Raw genomic sequence first — 23,581 nt, 5'->3', positions numbered from 1 at the left:
TACGGGCAGCAGAGGGGCTCTTTGGGGGTGTAAAGACAAAATGCAGGGCTGGCAGTCCTGTGGCTGCATCTCTGGCACCAACTGCTTAACCTCCTTGTGCCTGCCCTGGCTGTTTCCATCTCCTGAAGGCGATTGTTGCTGCTTTCCTGTGGCAGGGGAGAGGTTTTGCACCAGTGCAGAGCTTGAGGCAGGTGGGGAGAGCAGGGTGGGGGTCTGCACCCTGCTGCCTGTGGTGGCACTGTTAATGCTGCATATGTTTACAGGGGAGAGATGTTTTTCCCTGATATAATCTAAAAATACTTGCTTTTTGTTTTTTGTACCAAAATCTTGGCTTAAGAGCAGTTTTGGTGAAAAGCTGGGTATTGCAAGAGTCAGTTCCTTTATCTTTTTGATGAAAAGTTATCTCCCCAAATTTCAAGTGACTTTACCAGCAGCTTTGTATACATCCATGGTTGGTTTTCACACTAAAACTTTGTTAGTTTTTTCCTTGGCTATTTTTCCATCCAAGCACCGGTGCAGGGCGGGTGGCTCCACAGCCAGGGCTAAGTCAGAACAATGCTGAAGTGCTAAAGCCCTGCTGAGCCCAGGCTGCTTATGTGTGTTTCAGCTTCTGCCCCTGCTGCTGCTGGGCTGGTGAGAGCTGTGAGGAAGGGAGGTGAGCACAGAGGATGCTTTGAATATCCTTGCAAAGAAGCTGAGTGCCCCCCAGCTTTGGGGAGAAAGTAGTCTCCTTACCCCGGGCAAAGTAACATGTGGTCAAATTTTAAATGGTGTTTTAAGAGGCTGAAATAAGTGAAAGCTTGCTTTTGATCTCCTGAAATCTTGTCCGTGCTACGAGGCAGCCACCTGTTAGTGAACAGATGGGGGGGGGGGGGAAGGCATCTTTGGTGCTGGTGGGGTCTTACCCTTCGTGGGAAGCTGGGGGCGCAGCTTTGCCTTGCGCAGGCACTGGCTCCTGGCAGTCCCCTCTTCTGACACCCAGGCAAATGCATTTTCCATTTATTATATAATGGCTGAGAGAGGCTAATGTAATTAGTGAGGAGCTGGAGCAAACCTTCAGCAGAAAGGCTCCTCCAGGCTGCCCAAGGGGAGGGAGATGCTCTGAACAGCTCCCAGTCTCTTTGCCAGACTCGGGCTGGTGCCTGCCAAAGCGCAGGGACAGGGAGCTTGCGGGGGCCTGGGATCGTGGCATGGTCACAGTGCTTTGCAGGACTCGAGGATGACTGGAAGCAGCTGTGCGATCTCCAGGAGGGCCGGGAGCACCACCAGAGCTGCCCAGACTGGGCGTCTCGGACGATGCTGTGAAGTGGGGGCCAGATGGACTTAGGCGCCGAGCTCCTATTCATGGCAGAGGGATCTGGGCTTCAGAAGCTGAGGTGGTGCCAGGCCGTGGACTGAAAGGCTCCTGACCCGTTTAAGGCCGAGCTGAGGATTATTGTTTGCCTACAAGCAGGCTGCCAGCAGCTGTTTGGGACGTGGCGCCTGTGCTGGTCCTCGCGGGTGCTGCCGGGAGCCCGCGGCATGCAGGGGCCTCTCTGCTCTTGGCCCGGGTACCACAAACATCGATGTGTCCTCCGGGGCTCTGAGCACTGCTGAAATGGTCCCTGAGATTTAAGTAGGGCAAGCAAGGGGATTTTTTCCAAGCCTCTACTCCCCTGTGGTTGCGCTGGGGCTGTGCGTGGCGGTGCAGTGCCCTTGGTGACTCTCACTTGTGCGCTCTGCCTTCCTCATGAGGAGCAGGGGATGTGGGGGGATGGCTCCAGCACCTCCAGCTTTGTCGTGGAACATAGTGATAGGACAGAAATGGTTTTAAACTAAGAAAGAGTGGATTTAGATTATAAATTGGGAAGAAATTCTTCACTACACAGGTGCTGAGGCACTGGAACAGGCTGTCCAGAGAAGCCCTGGATGCCTCAGCTTTCCTCTTCAAGCCCTCGCTCTTTGGAGGTGGGTTGGACACCCAGGGTGCAGCCTGCGGTCGCTGCATCCCTTGCTGGGCGCCAGGCAGGCAGGCGGCAGCTCCTGCTGCTTGGGCGGCATTTATGGAGGGGAAACCTTGAGCCTGGGCTGGAAAACAGCGTGCAGGTGACACTGCACCAGTGATGCACTTGCAGCAAGAGTGCAGGGCAGTGGCAAGCACAGAGGGAGGGCGGGGGGGGCATGCTGAGTGCTGGGGGTTTGCTCAAACCCAATGCTGCTCTGGAGGAGGGAGGCGCAGGATGGGACAAGGTCTGTAAGGCCTTGGAGCTGAAAGTGCATGGGGAGCATCTCTGCTGCATGTGAATCCAAATTACCGGGAGCAGAGTCCACCTGAAGCACAAGTGATAACGGCTTAAATCAGCTCTGTCCTGTGTTCCGATTTCTTGTAGCCTTTTAATTTTTTTAATAAACCCTCTGCTCTCCTCCAAGGGTTGGGAAGTGTGAAGGGGGAGGGCGAAGCTCCTGGTTTGCAGCCCGGTATTACTAAGCAACCGTGTCCTGAAATTCACAGCCCAATGGAGAGAACTTTGTTTACCAGGAAGAAAACACTTGAAAAGGGGAATCTTTGGCGGAAGCATGACAGGATTAATGCTGGGGTTTCTTTAGGCAGTTTTGTTGTTTTTCAGGGCCTGACCTTAGTGCTCTGATTCGCTTTTGCCAAGCGACTCTTTCCCTGCCTAATTTAGATGGCGGTATTGTGTTCGGGTGGGAAGGGGGAGGCGGAGGGAGCGAGGTTTGGCAGAGCAAATAGGAGCCCGAGATTATCTGGTTTAGAGCAGAGGGAGTCGATCATTAGATGCTGTGCTTCTGAAAATCCCGCTGTAATTAATTTTCTCCTGAATTAATTAGAGGAATCTTGGAGGGAGGCAGGGCTGGCAAGGTGCAGGGGAAGTCTTTCAGGGTGATATATAGGCTGCTGGCAGAGCAGGAGTGAAATGGCCTTCCTCCAGCCTCCTGGGCTGCTGGTGGAAGAGCTGCTCTCGCCTGCCAGCTGCAGCCAGAGCGAGGTCCTGTGTGCATCACCTCCAACCGATGGTGGTTGTCTCCTTGGGATGGTTTTGAGTGCCTGATTTGGGGCATTTACCCTGTTTTTTTGTGTGCCTCCAGCATCGCAGTGGGATGGATAGGATGGGTGGTTTTTTCGGGGTGGTGTGGTGAAATTAAGGTGTGCTGTGTGAGGAGCATCCATCTCCAGGTGTAGCCCAGGACGTGTTGCTCTTCGGAGTTCAAGTGCAGAGAAGAAAATTCAGTCTCCTGGTTTGTGTCCCAGCACAGAGGAGGGCTTGGAAGATATTGGCTTTGCTGTGTACCATCGGTGGAAGTGCTGTCAGCTTTGTGCAGATGGGGGAGCAGTTAGTGATGCCGCAGGTCTCCAACACAATTGCTTCTCCACGGAGGAACAGGCTGGCCTTGGGGGGCTGTGTCTCAGGCCCCCATGCTCCAGCATCACCCCCAGTTTAGTTTCCTGCATCCAACCCTCTGCTGGTGTCAAGCAGCAGAAATTTCTGTGCTGATTTGTAGGCAGGCTGGTGTAAGAAGCTGATACTCTCCAGTGCAGGGCACCTCTTCCCTTTGCCTTCCTGGCCCATCTGCCAGCATCCAGGCACGTGGGGCCACAGCACATGGGCAGAGGATGGGGAAAGCTCCTGGTGGCTTCCCTGCAGCATCTGTGCTTGTGCATCAAGCTGTGATTGATCCTTTGGGCTCTCACTTGCTCTCACAGAGCTGGCGAAGCCCTGCTTGCCCCCTTGCCCCTGCCTCTGGCTGCTCTGTGCTTCTGGCTAATCCTTCCTTCTCTGCTTTGGCTGGGGCCAGGAGGGAGGCTGGTGGGCATGGGAATGGGGAAAGCTATTCAGCAGTAATTATTGGCCTCAATACTGAGCAAGGGGGGAGAGGTGGGAGAGAGGGGAAGACCCTTGGGGAAAGGCAGTGTGGGGAGGAGGGCCCATGCTTCGTGGCTGGGGAAGGGAGCAGGCTGGTGAGCGTGATGGAAGGGACAGGATTTGGGGGCAGATCCTTCCCTGTACTGAGGGTGTGCTGGGTGGTATGGCTCTGCTTGCAGTCTCCTGCAAGCTCTGTGCCAGCCGGCTGGTCCCTGGGGATGCAAGCCCTGAGCCATGTGTCTGTGATGGGGACCACCAGCCAGCTCCAGCCAAGCTGGTTGTCATGGTGTGATGCAGTGTGCTACTGCACCTGCTCAATTAATCCCAATTAGTTCCAGTGTGGCTGCCTCTTCAGGCAGTGGGAAGGGAGCACAGAGGCACTGCCAGCAGCTGGTGGGACCTGGGCAAGGAGCTCCTGAAGGCTCCTCTGGTGACGTTTCCAATGGGCCTGATTTGAAAATGTATTTGGTGTCTTCAAACCCCTTGGGTTTGGGGTATCTGTATTTCAAAGGCACCCTGGATCTCTGTATAAGCCTTGCACACAGAACTCAGAGGTACTGGGTGTGGGAACTAGGAGAAACCAGGGAACAGTCTGCAGGTCCTCTAACCCTTCTGGGAACTCCTGTCCTAAAGGGATTGTTCTAACCCTGGCTTTTCCAGTTTAGGATACTTCTGAAGAAGGCATCAAGGAGGATGCTGGATCCAGTGATTTGTGGTCCTTGAAATTGAGATGGCACTGCTGTTTGGTCCGTGAACTCCGTTATCACCTGGCAAAAGGTTTCCTCCTAGGCTGGTTTTACCTTCCCAAAGGAGTATCAAATGTCTCTTCCCTTTAAGTAAAAGCTCTGCTCAAATTTATCAGAGGCTTGGTATATCCTTCCTGCAAGATTACCAGTAAAAGGTATGCTTCAAGGCTTAAGCCAGCCCCTAACAAGCCGTGGCACATCGTTTGGCTCTGGCTGCCTCCCTCAGATCATCCAAATGCGGCTGCTGCTGCGGGGATGGAGCTGCTCCTTCGGTTCCCTTCAGTGGCTTTCCCCCACGGAGCTTTGCTCTGATATCATCCCGTGGCTGTGAGGCAGAGGGGTCCCTGCTCCCTTCTCTTTTCCCAAATCCAGGAGGCTTTGCCAGGCTGCATTTAGCCGGGCTTTAGGGTGCATCTCCTGGAGCTGGACTGTCCCCAAGCCCCTTGTGTCCTGTCCCCAGTGCAGCACCGTGGTGGCCTCGCTGTCCCACCCCTCCTGCCCTGCTGCTGCTCAGGTGCCCCGCTGGAAAGCAGGACCTGTTTCCATCCCTGCCACTGCATCCTCAGGGCCGCAGCTCCGTGGGTAATAAAACCCCGAGGTCCCTCTTCGCTGCTCTGAAAGGGAGCTTTGTCTCTGCAAAGAAATGACTTGAAACCGATCTGGTGGAAGGTGATTGTTATCTGAGGGCTCCTGAACTGTTTGGATCCTGACTTTGTTAGAGATCTTGTAATTTAAACTCCAACCTGCTTATTAGAAATTTGAGATAATAGTTTAATAATAAAAAGCAGTTTTTTTCTTCTGGGTTCCTGTGTTCCTGTCCGCCTCTTTCTCTTAGCTGCTGTGGATATTTAATCATGTGATATACCCCTTCGCGCTTTGCTTTTATTTTTTTTAAATAGCAGGATGAAATGGCAAGATGTTTCTTTTTGAGGGCTGCCAAAGGCAGATCGTGTAGGCCTGTCTCTGTGGTCCCCCTGCACACGTTTTAGGGCATGCCCACGGAGCTGAAAGGAGCTGGAGGCAACACTGACACCTAAATTGTCCTCAGCTCCTGGGGTCCCCTTCCCTGTGTGCGCTCCCCTGGCTGCTCTGTGTCCTGCTGCAGTCCCTTGGGGACATGGGGGGGGATTTGGGGGCTCCTTCCAACAGCTGTCCCTGGCTGGGCAACAGCTGCCTGGCCCTGAGAGCACCCGCAGGAAACATTTGGACATGTGCGGGTGGATGAGAGGTGGTGGGAGAGGCTGGGGTCGTGGGTGGGCACGGCTGTGGTTGCTGAGCATGAGGCAGTTGTGCTCTGTCCTGCTGCTCGCCTGGATTAACAAATCTCATAGTGCAGGCAGGGCTTGCTGCTGGCAGCATGATGCCAGAGCAGCTCCTAGAGCGCAGGAACGTGGGAGCACTTGGGGTGCCCTGCCAGGGGTGTGAGTGGCCCTGGCAGAAGCCCCCCAGCAGCCCTCTGCTGCTCTCTGTGCTTGTGTGCCTGCAGCTCAGCACCCCGGTGGCTCCTAGCAGTGAGGGCCGCATTGTTCTTTGCTTCTGTGGCCCCCTCCTGTGGGAGTAAATGCTAATCGATGTGGGGACCCTGGGGGAGATGCTCTGGGTCTGTTGCAGTTTGGAGGTAGCTGCTGGGCAGGATCAGACTCCTTGGGCTGTTGTGCTCCTTGGGTGGTTTGGTCTCCGCTCGCTGCCCTGTGCCTCTGGGTGCAGGGATGCTCCGGGCCCTTCTCACGGGAAGCGAGGAGCCCCACGAGGGTACAACTGAGGTACAATTCCCCCAAATCCCCAGAGCTTTCCTGGTGATCCCCGTTTGTGCCCTGGCGATGGGCAGCATTGGGGAAAAGTTTTGTTTGGTGTGTCTGTTGGTGCTTCTGAACGATTTCCTGCTGGGCACGGGTTATGTTGGTTCACATTGGCTCCTGCTCCGGATGCCACTTCCATTACATCATTTGGCTCTTGAAGAGCTGAGGAGGTGAGACACTTCTGAGCGATTATCTAGTGCAAATAGCCCATGGTAAACAGACTCAGCGAAGTATTGATACTGAGACTGTTTCTATTCCTAATTTCCTGCTCTCAGTGAGTTCGCTGAGTAGCCAAAAATAGGAAGGGGTGGGGGTGGGGGAATCCAAACCCTTCAGTCCCAGCCTCGAAATGGTGCTCCAAATTTCGAGTCAGGGCATATAGCTGCTGCCAGCCAGGTAATTGTGTTCACACTTAACAACTTCCACCCAAGACATTTAAGAGCAGGATTAAGGCTGGTGGTGATGTGAAGGCTCGGTGGTGGGACGGGGCTGGGAGCACACGGTGGTTGGGGACGAGCAGAGCTGTAGGGCCCCTGGAGACAGCCCCCTGTGTGAGGGGCTTCGCCTTGGCTGGGACTAGTTTTTGGAAAGGAATCCCTTGACAGCTTGCTTGTATTAGCTGGGGTGTGCCTTGTGGAGCACTGCCCTGATGTCCTCACCATTACGCTGTCAAACTGGTGGTCTGTGCCCTGAATAAATGGGGCTGATGTTCCTGGGACTGAGATTGTCCTAGGAAACCCATTAAAATTAGCACCCATTGATGTACTCGGATTGCCTTAGCACCCACGGTGGATGCTTTTTATTGAAGGCAATACCTGTTTTTGGAAGGGAGTTAAAATTTGTCTGCTGGGTTCCTTGTGGTGGGTTTTGTGGCAGAACTGGGGACAGGGCAGGATCTGGGGACAGGAGGCAGCACGATCTGCTGCTGCCTTCCCGACGGGGGTGGCAGCTCTGAGCAAGCCCCGCGCTGCCGAGTTCTCTGCTCTGCAGGTGTCGGAGCTCCCCGGTGCCTGCGTTGGCAGCACGTTCTCCACCCTTTAGGGCTGGCGCATCTGAACTGCGATAGCTGGCAATTTCCTCGCCAGGAGGGCCTGTCCCCTGCCTGAGCCCCCCGCAGGTGCTCCTTGCTCTGCTCCCCCTGCGGGGTGGGGGCTGCGGGTACTCTGCACACTCAGGCAAACTTTAACCAGCGGAGCCCGTTTTTTATTAACCTGCATTTCCTCTTGGTTCCACCATTACCTCTGCAGAAAAGAATCTGACCTCTTGCTCCCAGCATCACCTTCACTTCCCCCCCCCCCCCAGCTGTTACTTGGTGGTTTTGGGTGAAACTCTGCAACCCCCCCTGCCCTGTGTCCCTGCGCAGGCGCTGCGGTCCCTCTGCTGTGACACCGCTCCCTCCGGCCTTTGTGCAGAGCTCCTGAAAGAGCTTTCGGCCTGGCACGGCGGCGGAGTTAAGCCTGTCATAGGTCCCTCTTAATTAAATTTGAAAACTGCTTGGATAAGAGGGCTTTCGGAGCGAGTCAGGTGCTGAGCCATGGGCCTGAACAACTGCCACAGACTAGCACTACCACCCACAGCCCTGATCCCCATGACATGTGTACAGATTACGGAGAAATCCCTCAGCAATGAGCCTGCTTTAACTCCTTCGCTCTCCGGGGCTGCTGAGCACAGTTCCAAGGGGTCCCCGGCTCCATCGGTGGGTCTGAGCAGCGGAGGGGACGTGCTGGTGGTCCTGTGCCACCTTCCCGGGGCTGGAGCAGCAAAGGGTGACCTGTGGTGGCACACAAAGTCCCTCCTTCCCCCGGTGTCCGAGGTGTGCAGCAGACCTTGCTGGGGTACGTGCAGCCTGCCCGGGCAAAGTGCAATCTAAATATTGTCTTTGGATGAGGCGCACAATGCGAGAAGGAACATCTCGAGGCTGCGGCTGTTTGGCCAGCAGTGAAAAAGAGGGAGGCTTGGGGTCACTGCTTCGCCAAAGGGCCAGCTAGAGAAGAGGTGGAAGCGGAGGGAGCCCCATGACATCCTCACTTCAGTTGAGCATGGCTGGGGGCTGCAGGGCTCTGGCTGAAAACAAAGCCACGCTGCCCGGGGAATACAGGGTGAGAAGTTAAGTCCTGAGCAGTGCTCGCATTTACTCTGCTTGAAGCAGCCCCTGATCCTGGCAGCTCTGAGCTCAGGAGTGTGCAACCTGCATCAGCATCTTATTTGCTGCCCTGTGTGTTCCACGTGGAGCTGGCTATGTGGTTGCTAGAGGCCTTGGCGTGTACTTAAAAAAAAAATATATATATATATATATATAAAAAGGCAAAACCTTTTTCTATTCCTACCTGGAGGAAAACACACCCCCAAACTCAGGCAACCCAGTTCAGTTCCCATCCTTAGGGCACCTGGGCTCTGCCTGGGAAGTGAAAGCTTCCACTTTGGGGAGGTTTTGTCAAATCAGCGTCCAAGGGCATTGAAGCTGTACCCTGCTCCCATTCCTGAGGCTGTTGCCCCAAATGTCTGCTGGTTTCCAGACCTCAGCACTTCCCTGGAGGGGTGACAGCTGGTGACAGCCCCCCAGGCCTGTGCGCACAGGGAGATGTGTGGCTTTGCAAGCAGCAGGAATGGTTTTGCTTTAATCACAGCTCCCAGTCCTTAACCAGTGCTTTAGGTCTGGCGTTTGAAGCAGAGGTGGTTTAGGAGGAATATTAAAAAGCAATAACGTGGCTTGTTGAAGTATATTGGAGCCTCCCTCCAGCCTGGAGCCTTGCTGGAGTCAGGGTTTCTCGTCTCCTATTAAATCACATGCTCCCAAGGAGCCTTTGAGCCTGGTGCTCTGGGCACATTTCAGAGCCCGGCCAAAACCAACAATTATCTCCAGTTTCAGGAAATTTGAAGCTGTGGTTAACAGTGTCTTCTTGAGGACTGACAGATGACACAGGTGGCTTAGCGTGCAGCCAGCGCTCACCCCGCGCGTTGATGGCATCCATCATCTCAGCAGGTTGCGGCGTGGCGAGGAGCTGAAGGTGGGCCTCCTGTCGGGAGGGAGGCGAGGGCTGGGGGCTGCTGTGGATGCTGCCTCACAGCCGGCCCTGCCAGCGGATGGAGCGACCACCTTGGGTCGATGAGGTCCGCGGAGATCCCTGGAACACCTCCTCCCATCGTGGCTCGCTGCTGTTATTTCCCCAGGCGGTGGATGCCCAGCAGAAACCACTCTATTGCTTCCTGCAAAGAAATGGAGCTAGAAATTTTTATAGGCTGTTACTAGCTCATTGCGATTAAGTAAGGGCTGAGGGGGTACTTGACTTGCTGAAAAGTTTACTTTTGCATGTTCTGAAACTACTTTGACCAAATGTATTGAAAACTCGGGGCTCCAGCCACCCTCCTGCATCCATCCTTCTTTGCACTGGCTCAGCATGTGTTTTATTCGAGCCCTGGTGTTTTAGTTGCTCATGAGGAGGGAAGGGAATTATCTCAGAGTGATCCAGGCACCAACAATTTTCCAGGTCCTGTGGGTTGGTCCTGGGATTTGTGAGCCCAAAGGGGTGTTTGGTGTCTGTGTGACTGGAAAATCCCAGTCTCCTGATCTGGGGAATGCCGAGGGATGGGACCGCGAGCCCGCAGGAGCTCCTACCCCAATGCCTGCAGTAGGGAGGAAGGATATGTTTTATCAAAGCGAGTCCCTGCTGTTTGAGTTCCTGGTTAGGAGCTTGATAGCATCTAAAAACCAACATGGGGAAGTAAACAATGAGTCCAGTTTTATTTTAGTCCTCTTTTTCTTTCTCCATTTTTTAACCTCTTAATTACTTTGAGTAGCTGAAACCTTAAATCCCAACAGATGCAATGACTTGTTAGGGAGTCTGCCACTGGACCCTTCCTTGTAAAAGCTGAAAAGAGGAGGAAATATTCTTCTAAGGCAGCTGAAGCTGTTCTTCCTTTGGCTGTTCACTAATAATAGTAGGTGTGAAGAACCTGTTGGTGTGGATCAGCAGATGTGATTCAGGAATAATAAAGACCTGAGAACCTGTCCTTAGATGGTGTGGATCAGTGATTCACCTGCCAGCTATGGCTACTTTGCATATCAGGCCATTTCAGTAAAACTGCTGCTATTTTTATGGTGCTGTCTGGGGGCAGTGGGGCTTGCGGTCACCGAGCAGACCTGATGGGTTTCCGAGGGGGAGAGGGACCTGGGTGCTTTACAGAGACCGTAGCAGGAAAGAAACTTGACTCAAGAGCAAACACTAACTGCTGTCTGCGGAATTGATGAGGAAAGTCATATTTCTGTTGAGCCGTGCAGAGAAAACAAATATCACCCCCTCCCAGCAGCTGCCTTCAAAGGAGAAAGCTTCCTGCCCCTTGGTTTTTGCCAACTGTTGGGCGGTGAACGAAGCACGATGGTTATCTGGCTTATCTGGTCCATCGTTTCATGTCAGCTGGTGACTGACGGGGGGCTTGGGACGTTTGAGCTTTTACGAAAACCTTTCCTTGCTGCTTGTCTTCCTCTCTGCAGTCCTCCCCTCGTGCTTCCCTCTTCCGCTCTCCCTCGCTTGGTGTGCAGGGAAAACATGCGCGGCCGTCCCAGGGGAGCATTTTGGCATAGGCATAACCTGTTAACTACTGTAATTAAAATATTTTTCTCATTCACTCGGAAATAATGTTTCTTCCTAAATTATACCCGTGGATTTTTGCTAATTAAATTGCCAGTTTCAACAAAACTGCTTCGGAAAATGCTGGAGTTTGGAGCCTGGCCCTGCTGGGTCCCTCAGTCTGCCTCCTGCAGCACGGCGGGGATGATGCTGCGGGGTGATTGCCAAAAGGGTCTGCTCCGGCTGGGTGCTGGGGACACGGCTCGTGGTCCACAGCGAGCAGATTTCTCAGGCTGTCTCTGCTCTGGTAATGCCTTCCAGCGCTCTGTAAGCTTCTCAGAGTGATGCGAATCCCTTGAGTATTGGTCCCGTTGTGTTGGGAAGGGAAGGCACGCAGGAGCTTGCTGCTGTCCCCACTTGTGGCATGGCACCCTCGGCCGTGTTGAGTGAAAGCAGCAGCAGCAGGAGCCACGTGGAACTTGCACGTAGAACAAGGAACGGACAGCCCAGTGGAGCTGGGAGGTTTTCCTCCAGTAAACCCAGTGAACCTTGGAGGTTTTCAGCACGTTTACAGATTTCCTTCCAGGGTTGCAGGGTGGGGGGGAGGTTAACCATGGGGCTCCACTACTGGGCTGTGGGAGCTGAATCCTGGAAGCTGAAATAAAATATTTCTGCAATAAAACATTCCTGCTCTGCCCTTGCACGTTCTCACACACTCCTAGCACCGGCCACCTCCTCCTCCTCTTCCTCCCAAGCGCAGGTGGGTTTGGGTCTGCGCAGAGCCTTCTGGTGCCCCCCTGGGCTCGTTCTTCTCGGGGTTTCCAGTTCTCCCCCCAGGGAAGGGGCTGCCAGCAGGACCCAGCTCTGCAGCCAGAGCAGCATTTGGGTTTCGCCCCGAGCAAACCCCATCTGCTCTGACAGGTACCTGTCCACCCACCGCTGGGCGCCGTGTCAGGCTGCTGACTGCGGTTCAGAGCAAGGACAGACTTATGTACACATCGCTGTGGCAACGCTTAGGTAAAAGCCTCCGAGAAGCACTGAGGTGCATATTATGGGCTATTGCCTACCTCTGTGTGTGCACATGTGGGTTTTTTTTCCTGACACTAGCCTGAGGTGCAGGGAACACCTGAGCTGGTTTAATTAGCTTCCCTCCCTTATGCTTCTGTAAATCTCTGAAATCTCTAACTTGTGTGTTTTTTTTTTTTGACTTTTTCTGACTTACATCTGCTCCCAATCCCGATGTGGATCTGTGGCCTGAGAGTCTCACAGGGACAGAGCAGCATGCATGAGCTAACCCAGGGGCAGGAGCACGGGAAGCTCCTCAAAGGCCCAAAGTGATGGAAGGTCACAGAAACCACACTTTGACCTGAACTGGATCATTCGGGAGTCTTCTGGGAGTCTGGTTTTAGTCTGAAAGGGGATGGAGAAAAGGCTATGTAAAACCAGTGTTTTCCAGGTAGCTGCCCTTGGATGGAGCAGGAGGGCAGGGTGACCACAGGGCGAGGAGGGCAAGGGACCTGGCTTGGGCTGGAGACCACCACCACCCGCAATGGGGCCTTGCAATGGCAACGGGTGGCTCTTGCATTTGCTGAGCATGTTGCTGGGGTTGGTAGAGCAGCATCTGGAGCTTTGTGCATAAAGCTGCTTGTCTGTAACTCAAGTGAAACTTAGCACGGCTATTTAGCCATCCAGAAATGAAGTCTGATCTAACTGAACAACACAACCCATCAGCCTTAGACCTTTATTTTAGGATGGGATATAAGCCTCCAGCTCTCTCCATCAAATTCCAAGGGAATAAGGCAGTAGGTGAAGGGGTGAATCCCCTCCTTAGTGAGAGAGACTCCTCAAATTCTGGCAGCTCTTTGGAGAGACTCTGGGCTGAAGGGGTTGTATTTATTCCTGTGCTTGTATGCTCATTTTCAATGAGGGTTTTCTGAATATTCAGGGGGCCTTTTGGAGAGCAAAGCAGAGGACTACATGAAATGTATTGAATGCTGGGTGTAGTAAGACTGAGCTTATAGGCCACTTCAGCTGGGCGAGAGGGTGTTTCAATGACCTGCTGTTATTTGAGAATTCTCAAATAACCCCCTTAGGAAACTTTAATCTGAGTGTGCCGATGGGCTCATTAGCTTCAAGGATATCCTTGTGTGCTGCTTTCTACAGCTAATCTAAGTTTTGTAACGTTCTCAGGCTTCTGTCTTAAAAATATGATGCCTTGCTACACTTTAATAGTGCTAACTGGAGATAGCACTGGAATGCAGAGACTCCCAGTTTTCACTTTGCTACTGATGGTCTTTGGAAACCTCAGGCCCGTTGCTTCATCTCGTTGTAGCTCGGTTTCCAGTTGTGCAGAAAGGGAATAGTGCCCTGCTTCTGCAAGAACAGGGTGCAAAATGCGCTTAATGTTAATTCCTCGCTATGGAAATGAGGAAACCCTTCTGTGCATTTGCATTGTTGTTGTCTTGAGCAGTTTGAAAAAAGGCTTTCTCCAAGGAAGTGCTTTTTGGAGTCCTAATGCATCACAAAGAAACATGTTCTTTCTTGCCTCATGCACGACACTTGCCCAGTGCAAGCACCCGAGGGAGGAGCACGTGCCCAGAGGCAGCAGCACCCTGAGGGTGGTGGCCTGGGCATGCGAAGATGCTTGAGACTGAGAATTGACCACAGTGCTCGCCTGCGCCTTGTAATTCATGGTGTGATCCCTGGCTCTCAAAGGACAGCTTGCAATGAAATTGGTGTTCGGTGTTGCCATTCCAAAGGTGCAGAATCTATCAGGGGTATCAGTTAAATCAGTTCACCCACTGCTGGTACCGCATCTTGGAGTCATACATCTGTATCCATGAGCAATAGGTTTTGTGGGTGGCAGCGTCAGATTAGCTGATGGAATTTATTTGCTCTGGTGGAACCATTTTTAGGCAAGATGTTTTTGCAAATGGCATTTCATCATAAAACGCTGCTGTCAGTCACCTGTAGGCAAATGACTCTCCAAAACCCAACCCTCGATTGAAGGAAATGATAAGTAGTTTTGCTTGTCCTGAAAGCTTTTTCCCTCTCCTTATTTAATATTTTGCTGGGTAAATAATTACCGGCCTCACATACTGCAAAGTGGGTGTGGAGGGTCAGCAAATGTCTTGAAAATGGTTCCAGTTCTGTGCTTGATAGCGAAGGCAGACGTTTTCACAAGCAAACAGGACTGACTGCGCTGCATTCCTCCTGCCTGGTCGCAGGGGTGGGTGCGCAATGGCAAAAATGTGCCTGAGCAGCTGCACGGGCGCTCCACTGGATCAGCTGGAAGGGCAGGGGCTGCCGGGGCTCCGGGCAGGGAGCGGTGCTGGTTTTAGTGAGAATCTCTCAAAAAGGGTGGCTTTTTGTGTAGCAGGGACCAGGAGTGAAGTGCAGGCTGGGAATGGCTCCTCCTTGGCAGCGTCGTTCCTGGCTGAGCATCAGGAGATTAAGAAGCCTTTAATTGGGTACAAGCATCAGGACTTAAATACTAATTTACATGCCTGACACATTGATGGCAAATATTTCGAGTATTGACTCAGTCCAGAAGCAGTGCCTAAATGGGGTGAGTGGCAGGAGATGAGGTGATGCACCTTTCCAAGAAGGTGTTTGATATGTGAACGCTCCCAGCTTCAGGAAGCAGAGGGAGACCCAGGGCTGGAAACAGCCATCAGCAAAGTTCACACTGGAAAATAACACGTGTTTTTTTTTTTTTTTTTTTTAACCTGGAGTTTAATTAAATACCGGATTAGCTTGTGAGGAGGGGGAGGGCGAATTCTCTCCATCTCGGAGTTGTTAACAAGAGCCGAGCCGCTGCTCCGTGCGCAGTTCTGTGTGCGCTCCCGTGGTGGGCGCACAGCGGAGCCCCCCTGGCCGTGGCAGCTGTAGGAAACCACCCCCAGGCGTCTGCCTGTGGGTCCCCACAGCCAAACTGCCCCTGGGCTGCACCGTTATCCGGGCTGCCACCCCTCCAGGAACACGGTGCACTGCCGGCGGCTGTTTGTCTCCAGCTCCTTTCACCACCTCCGTTGTTGAACCCGACTGTCACTTTTCTCGCCTGCTTGTTTTCAGTGTTTTCCCCAAGAGTTTCTTTTTATAATTGTGATTTTTTTTCCCCCCCTCTCTGTCGCTACCTGTTTGAGCCCTCAGGCGGTGAGCTCGGAAATGCATTTGCTGGGGTTTGCCCTGGCCTGTCGCATACATCATCCTGCAGAGGATGGTGTGCATCTGTTTGGCATTTATTAATCGGTGCAGCTTGACAGTGTTTCTTCATGTGTTTTCTTTTCCAAAATTCTCTGCTTAAAATAGAGCAGCAGTTGTGGGGGGAGGGGGAAATTATCTTCCTCATGCCTTTGTGTGGGCTTCCACAGTGCATGTCCTAAATGTGCTGTCTGGAAACGTTCCGCCTTCAGAAACTGCCCCCCACAAAACAAGGAGTGGGATTGTTTGGGTATCAGCTGAAAATGAAGCTAAGTTTATAAGGAGCCAAAGCTTGCTACTGTTCAGTCGCTCCCTAGGCATATTATCCCTCCCCGTTACTGCTAGGAGAAAATCACCTTTTGCCCCCAACTGCCTGCAGGTGCCCGCCTGGGGCTCCCCGGTGACCCATCTGCGAGGCTCTGGAGCAAATGATGCTCCTGGAGCTCCTGAGGACGTGGGTTCCTCTCCCTCAGCTCTTGGCTCAGCCCTGCTGCCTTCCCTGGAGGTGTGAATGGTGCAGCCACCACGACCCCCAGTTCGTGGGCTCCTTTCCCCCCCGAGGCGTTTTGGGTCCCAGCTCCCTTTTCCGAAGGGAGCAGCGTTGCACAACAGCACGCTCACCGTTTGAACGGAGATTTCCCAGCTTTCCTCTTCGCTGGAAATATTTATCTATCAGCCAGCTAAGGGCAGAAGGAACTTGTTTCAGGTAGGATGTGTTTTTCCATCTGCACGTAATAACATCTCTAGCTGTGTGTAATTAACTCAGAAGTGATAGGCTTGTAATTACCCAGCAGAAGCCTGTGAAAGGGATTGCGTTAGTCTTTATCTCAGAAGCTTTATTAACGAAGATGTTCTGGGCCGTTTTGGGATATGCCAAAATGTCTGAAGCGGCGCTGGAGCCCTGCAGAGACTGGGCTGGTGGCAGAGCTGGCTGGGGTGGGCTGGGGCTGGCTCAGCACCACGAGGTCCCCAGCAGAGGACCTGCAGCAGGTGGCTCCAGCCCTTGGTGTGCTGATGTCCTCCATTTGAGGTTCATCTGGGACAACAGAGACCTGCCTGCTCTGGCTTTTGGTTAAAATTCTTGTTTTCTCTTGTTTCTGTCTGCTTGTGTGTGTCTGTTGGAGGGGTGGGGAGGAGGCAGCCTGTGGCTAAACTGGGGAGGCTGCACTGTGTAGGAGAGGACCCTTAAAAGGGCCACAAGACATGAAATGGCCGTGTGGCTATGGAAATTAATACTGGAGGCTTCTGCTGTTTGTGTGATGAAACCATCACAAATTTAGTATATTGTACAAACTATAAGAATGCCATTAAAGAAATGTGTTTTTAGTGCACGGCTCCCTCAACAGAGGAACAAACTCAGCATCTCTATTTCTTGGTGTGCAGCTTGCACCAGTTTGTCTTCATTATCCCTGTGACTGGGAGAGACAAATTGGTCGAATGGAGATGTCTAATCTAAAATCCTATGTCTGAGCCTTCTTCAGGAGTTTTGAGACCAAATCATGCAACATGGGGAGAATCCTTGGGGATTAGACCCCAAATTGACATCAGAGGCCGGTGTTATTTGAGGGAAATCTGCCCTGGTTTTGCTCGGAAGCCTTGGAAGTGAGCAGTGCTTCCCCTTGGGCACGTAGCCCCTGGGAGATGGACAGAGGGCTGTGAAGCAAGGCACCCCCTGAATGCTGTGACATTCCTCATGAGCAATACCCTGCAGCGGAGACACAGGGTTATTTAATTTCGCATCTTGGCTTCTTGGGATTTGCCAGAAAAAGCAAAGAAATTTGCCTTTTCTTCTAAAAGCCAGAGTCTCTGTGGTTTGTGACCATGAGCCTTGGGCATTTCATGGACATTGCATTTCACACCACATCCTTGTTGGCCTTTGGGTCCCAGGCTGGCTGGAGACTTCTTGGTGCTCCACCACAGCTTGGCAGACCTCATGGACACGTTGTGCTGCCTGGTACGGGTGCAGGATGAGATGGGATTTGTGTTCTGGGTCCAGCTAAGGACCCGCGTGTCCCATGCGCCGCGGCAGCGTCTGGACTTGAGGCAGTTCAGGTCTGCACAGGTTCTCTTAACACCTGGGCATTCCTACGACTTGAAGTAACGAGGTGGTAGGGAACAAAGTTAATGAATGTACACGTAATTGGTGAACAAGGAAAAAAACACAAACTAATTAATTTGGTAATTAATATTTTTTCATGTCATTTGGGAGATTAATGGAGGAAGAATGGTTCATTGATTAGGGCACTGATCTACTGGGAAAAGGAGTTTGTTCTCTGCCAGGGCTGCCTCATGTAAATTTGGGCAAGTCATTTTGTCTCTTTGTGCTCCTTGTGTTTTGAGTCTAATTATAACAATAAATTCAGCAACTTCTGTGCTTCATGGGGGGAAAAATGTTACGCTCAAAGCCAAATACTGTTTGTATTAATAGTGAATGTATAGTAGGAGTAATGCTAACTACAGTGAATACATAGTAGACGTACTGCTAACTAGAGAGACAAGGTTCAGTTTTAATAGATGTTTTGAATAATAATAAAGATGTTTCGAGCATCTGTTATCTAATTTGTATGATGCTCCTGGGCAGGAGGTGTGGGGACAGGCAGCCCTGTTCCGTTTGCAATAGGGAAAGTGAGTGTAAGTTATCTTGAGCTATCAGAAAAGTTTGTAATGAGCTTTAATAGGTCTAAGTTAGAAACAGACATAACAAGTTTGACGTGGGCTTTTACTGGAGTGATTACCCTTTGGAATGGGCTCTTTACCTGTCCTGTCTTCTTGATGTCTCCCAGACCAGCCTGGGACATCTTCCTGGGGAGCCAGGAGGGTGAATGCAATTCTGAACCGCATGGGAAATAAAGCCCTTTAGGACAAAGTTCTAACAGGATGCTTTCTCATACTCTACTCCCTCTGTTGCCTGTATGGGCTGGGTAAAATTCTTAGCTTCTGCACCCTTTAATTTTAGCCCATCCAATTCTTTGTTTTAGGTCCTGGAATCGTGAGAACTTCCAATGACTTGGCAAATCGCTCTGAATCACTGACGTTTGGCGGCCACCTCCACCCATGCCTGTCCCTTGCCTGCTCCCTCGCCGGGTGTCAGTTCTCGAGCCTACGTGCTGAGAAGAGAAGTTAAAAAGGTAAAAGTCTGTAATCTGATTCCACGGTGACCTGTCTAATCCTGTTCCCTGGTACAGTGAGAGCTGAAATACTTGTACTGCAAAACAATGGCTTGAGGAGGCTACAGAAGGAAGATGAGAATCTGCAGGGAATTTTTTTGTCTATTTTCTGTCTCTTTGACAGAAATGTGTCAGCTTGAAAGCAGTGTGGTTGAAATTGCTGTGAGGCTGGGTAGTAATGCATCGGGTCCCTCTTTGTAGGAGAATAGGGGTATGGCTTCAGGCAGCCCCGACTAAATCTGTGCACGGGAGCAGCTGTGCAGCCTTGTCCTGGAGGTGGAGGGTTCAAATGTGATGAAGAGGAAAGAAAAAAAAAAAAAAAAAGCTGCTGGTTGCCTTGTGTTCCTACCTGCAGAGCTCCCAGCAGGTGGGATGCTGAAATGTTTGAAGGCTGGGCTGAAAGCTGAGGCTTTCCACGTGTGGCTGGGCTGTGTCGGAGGCCCTATGGGGCAGAGCTTTTTGGGGTTCTCTGGGGAAGAAGTTCCTACCTTGATTCTGGCTGTGTCTGGATCACAGAGCTGGTGTGCAGGCGTTTCCCTCTTGTGGACCTTGGGCTGGGTCAGGGAGCTGAGTGTGGTCTTTGCTTTCCTCTCCTTCCCCGTGCAGAGCCCATATAACCATGCGAAGCCTTCCTTGTCCATCAGAAGCTCCAGGGCAGTTAAGGACATGAGTGACCATGGGTTTGAAGCCCCAGTGCAGTTGTCCTCTCCTATCCTAGCTGAATACTTCTGCCTCAAGGACTTTTGTGGGGCATGGGCATTTTTTTTTTCCACTAGCTTGTTGAGAAAAAAAGCTTTTCTGCACCGAGCCTTGATGCAGGTTCCACTGAAACTACCTGCCTGCAAAAGGGTATTTTGGAAAAGCAGCTTTTTCGGCAGAGAAGCTTGTTTCAATGGGCTCTGCTCTGCTGAGAATACACCAAAGAGCTGTGTGAGGTCTGGATTACAGATGTTGTGTTTTGAGCTTGCTGTTGTGTCACAGAGGTGTTCTCATAAGCCGCTTTGTCCTTTCCTAGAGCTCTTCCTCCTGTTGGGGCTTTGTGTTTTCGTTTGCCACAAACTTTAGCTTTGCTGCTGCACTGAACTGAACCACGCTTTCAGAACAATTTCCAGCTGGGAACCTGAGTGCTCAGTTCCTCAGACTTGGTTTTTCTTAGGTCTTTGGCTCGGTTGCAATATTTCCTTCCTTGTTTTTTTAGGCATAATACCCTTCAATCCATCCGGTATTGCTGACACTGATGCAAGTGCCATGGTGTTACAGAACGGGGAAGGCTGGGAGTGGTATGAAATTAGCCCAGGGTCACCGACAGCAGTGCTGCCGGCGTGTGTCGGTGCAGCCCCGAGGGCTGCTCTGCAGAAGAGGCTGCAGCGTGAAGTTTTGGGGGGTGCTTTGGGGTTAAAAGCTCAGGCTGGAGCGGGGCTGCCTGCTGCAGAGCTGCATCCAGGAGAAAACTTTTCTCATGGAATTCATGCAGCCAGGGCTCTGTAATGGAAAATGCGCCACACCTTAAATGCTATCATATTACTCATGAGCGCAATGCTGGTGTAATTAACTGAGTTAAAAACCAGATTTATTGCGTGTCAATTATCACCTAACAAGTTGGCATATCTGAGAGATGCATCAGAGGCCGGATGTGCTGGTTTCCCACCTGAGGTAAGGGAGGTCACCTGCCTCGCCACCAGGGCAGATTTAATGGATCTTGCCATGTTTAAATACAATCTTACGCTCAGGTACAAGAATGTGTTTAACACCAATGGGCTGCACGGTTACAAAGTGAAGTCCCCCAGTGTAACGAGATGCAAAACACCTAGTCGTTTCATCACCAGTTTTGCGTCTGTGTGGAACCTCCTCGCATCTCCTGATTGCTTCTGACATCAGAAATGTTCTCAGGCTTCACCCCTCCACCCCAATCCAGAATGACACTGGGTAAAGGCTGTGCTGAATTCGAGCTGCTCTTGCTAACCTGCAGCAAAGGCTGTGGGAACTGATGGGATCTGCTGATTCAGCTCCTTAAAAAGAAAATCTAAAGGCACTGTATGCGTGCAATGCAGCCAGGTGACTCAATTACAACATCTGGGCTTAGATTTGCAAACCATCTATAGCCTTGAGTTTCAGTTCAAACATTACCCTTAATTTTGGTCTCTGCCCTTAAATCCCCTATTCTAGGTGATGTATTATTTCCTTCTTATTTTGGAGGCTGTTGCAGAGCTGAGGTGCCTGCATGCTGCTGAAACACCACATCTTGTGTACGTCCAAATGTCGACGGAATTCCAGAAAGTCTGAACTTGGTGTGTCTGCAAATTGCATTATTTAAAAAGTAATGAAAATTAAATACTTGGAATCTTGGGGAGCGTGTAACTTTATGGCTTTCTTGGTACGTACTAGGAAAATTCGGAAGTTCAGGCTTTCTAGCTTCTAGCATGCAGAAAAATACCAGGGAGCGTGTGCTTGGTTTTACATTTGGTAACACGCTTGAGATGTGTGTGTACTTTGAGTCTCCTCCCTACCTTTTGCCAACTGCTTTTTGGCTGCAGCCTCACCTTTCTGCTTGTCTGCAAGGTAACCTCCTGCTTGCACAGGCCTGGTGAGGAGATGCCCCAATGGGGCTGGAGCAGGTCAGTGCTGGAGCCAGCCCAGCCTCGGCTCTGGTCTCTTAAGCTGCTTTTTTATTTCCTAACATCATGCTGAGCTTCCCTGCTGCCAGTCCCAGGCTGAAGTGCCAGCCAGGAGGGGAAGTTGCTTTGCTTGCAAAGAAGTGATTTTTTTTGGTGTAACTCTAAAAGCAAAATCATACTTTGGTAATACTTTTTTTTTTTTTTTTTTTTTCTGCTTGAAAACATCTGAAAGCTGCTGAAGGTGCTGAATCGCATAGATGCTCGCTTATATTGTGTTATCTCTGAAGAGCTCTGACCTCTTTGCACTGTACTGTACAAGCATGTAGAGCTGTCCTTTGGAAAGCTTAGATCAAGAGTAACTTGTGTTCTCAGAGCAGAAACCAGTGCTTTTTGCAGAAAGAGGTGAAGACCTGGCACAGCTGCAGTGTGGGTGTTAACAGGTGCCAGCTGGAAGCCCAAAGCTTTCTCATCTCCTGGCTGCCTTTGCAGTAGGCTATGGAGGGGAAATTGCTGTCCCTGTGAGAGGCTTCAGAGGGGACCCTGTGCCTCATGCACCAATTTTCCTGATTTTTGTAGCCTAATTAAATTCTGTTTCTTGGGCCATCAGACTCTGCTGATCGATGTGAACTGCTGTTTCCCTTTGGCACCTTCCATCCCAGGTACCTCCTTTTCTGCTCCCCAGGTGCTTGATCTGCTGTGTGGCTGCTTTGCACTGCTCCTCTCTCTCTTTTTTTGTCAGACAATAAATCATGTTTCGCTTTCTTCAGACAAGTCGGGGAGAGCCCAACAAGACTGATGACAGAGAAGGATCAGTAATATTTCCCTGTACAGAAAATAGTTTTCTGTGCAGTGAAGCTGCTTTCTAGCAGGGCTGTGTGGGACAGCATATCAGAGAGCTTGTTTTCATCCCACCACAACCTGCCCTGGAGATGCAAGGCTGCAGTGCAGGGCGATCACAACGGTGTTTGGGTGCTGGGGATGCTGTTGGTGTGCTGCTGATCCTGCCTGATGCCACCATAATTGCAGGAGTTCTCCCCAGACCATAACGTTTCCTTGTCACCCATGCCAAAACCCCTGTGTGCAGCCCAGAGGTCTGGGCGGTGCTTTTGTAGACCTACAAAAGTACTGTTAGGGATGGGATTGCAAGGGGTGGTTTGGTGGTGAGAGGCCACACTGTATAAAGGGGTATAAAGGGTGGGTGATCATTTAAAGCAATGGAAAAAAAAAAAAAAGGAAAAATACTGCTAAATTATTTTTTTACATGCCCCTGCTGTGTTTGTGCTCAGTCTGAGGTCACTGTAAGCACCTGGCAAGGTGTTCTGCCACGCAGGTAGCCCTCGGCCCTCTGCTGTTACAGAAATATCAGGGATATTTCATTTCCCTCTGCTTCAGTGGGCAAGTGCCTGTGCTTCCCAGCTGCTGCTCCTCTTCCTCGAGCAGGCTATAACACTTGAAGGAGCAATAAATGCAGGTAGAGCCCCCATCGCCCATGCTCTCGGCCGGCCGGGATGCGGGACCGGGGGCTGTTCCCATCCCCCTGGCCGGGCCGCGCTCCCCCCTCTCCCCCGCAGCCCTGCCTTGCCCTTTTGTGGAGATTTATAGAGCCGAGTGGGCTGAGAACAAATGAGCAGACATTAAGGCGATGTGTTCTGCATACTAATGACAAGATACTGCTTCTGCACCTCGGGGCAATACTGGGTCAGGCCAGTTTAGCTGTAAACTTTATTTATGTGCTTATTACATCGCAGCTGCAGTTTGCTGGCCCGGGCTGAGGGTTTAGAGATGTGTCCGGCAGTAAATTTTGTTTGTTTATTTGAAATGGGATGCCTCTTCCCCCCAACCTTTCTCTTTCCTTTTTGGAAAAAAAAAAAAAATCCCATCTTTGCTGTTGCAGACTTGTGAGTGGGGTGGGAGGGAGAGGTAAGGATGTGGGGTGGGGATGTGGGGTTCATTTTTCTGGGGAGCAGTTGGGTTTATTTAAGCCTCAGTGGTGTGCAGAGGACTTTACCCCTCCTGGTCAGTAGCAGCCTGCCTTGAGCTCCCCATGTTCCTCGTGGCAGGTCCCAGGTCCCTCCTGGAGGAGAGGAAGGGTCCTTTGGGAGCTGGGGAGCTCGTCACTGGCCAGGTGTGGCCAAGTCCCTTTGCCTCCAGCCCCATCTGTTTGTTTCCCCCGGGGTCAGGCACACTTCTTCCCTCATTTATGCCAGTTTGGCTGGATGCAGGCTTTGCTGCTCCAACACGAGTCAAAGGAGGTGGGTTTGGTTCGGCTGCGCTGGGAGAGGACTTCCTCTGTACTGCTGAGATCTGTGGGGAGATCAGCCATGATTTACACCCCCAACAAAGGATCTCCAGACCATCCTATTTTTATGGTATCCCCTCCTGCCTCCAGCCTGCTTCCTCCTCGTGTTACATCTTGTCTCTGTGGTTTATAGGCGCTCTGGGGGCAGGGATTGCCGTTCTCTTGTCCGGGCTCCTGGGCTCCCCGCCTTGTTCAGAACAGTAAAAACGCATCAAGGACAAAATGAGTTTGGAGCAGGAGCTTTGCCTGCTCCCGTGCAGGGCGGAATTAATTCCTGTGCATTTTTACAGAGTTTCCTTCGAGGTTCCCAGCCCGGCTGAG

The 23,581-nt window shown here is 51.6% G+C and overlaps 1 protein-coding gene across 15 annotated transcripts in view; it reads left to right on the top strand.

Annotated features, from left to right (window-relative positions):
- The window catches only part of LOC121057155, a 190,494-nt gene that overhangs the window by 71,517 nt on the left and 95,396 nt on the right, over positions 1-23,581 (top strand). For all 15 annotated transcript variants that reach the window (XR_005813664.1, XR_005813665.1, XR_005813667.1 and 12 more), the window contains exon 2: positions 18,158-18,307. The gene's annotated coding sequence lies outside the window, so the exon portion shown is untranslated. The remainder of the gene's footprint in view (positions 1-18,157; positions 18,308-23,581) is intronic.

The sequence above is a fragment of the Cygnus olor genome, chromosome 18, assembly GCF_009769625.2.
Source record: "Cygnus olor isolate bCygOlo1 chromosome 18, bCygOlo1.pri.v2, whole genome shotgun sequence".
Lineage (NCBI taxonomy): Eukaryota > Metazoa > Chordata > Aves > Anseriformes > Anatidae > Cygnus > Cygnus olor.
This window is presented reverse-complemented; position numbering and strand designations above follow the sequence as displayed.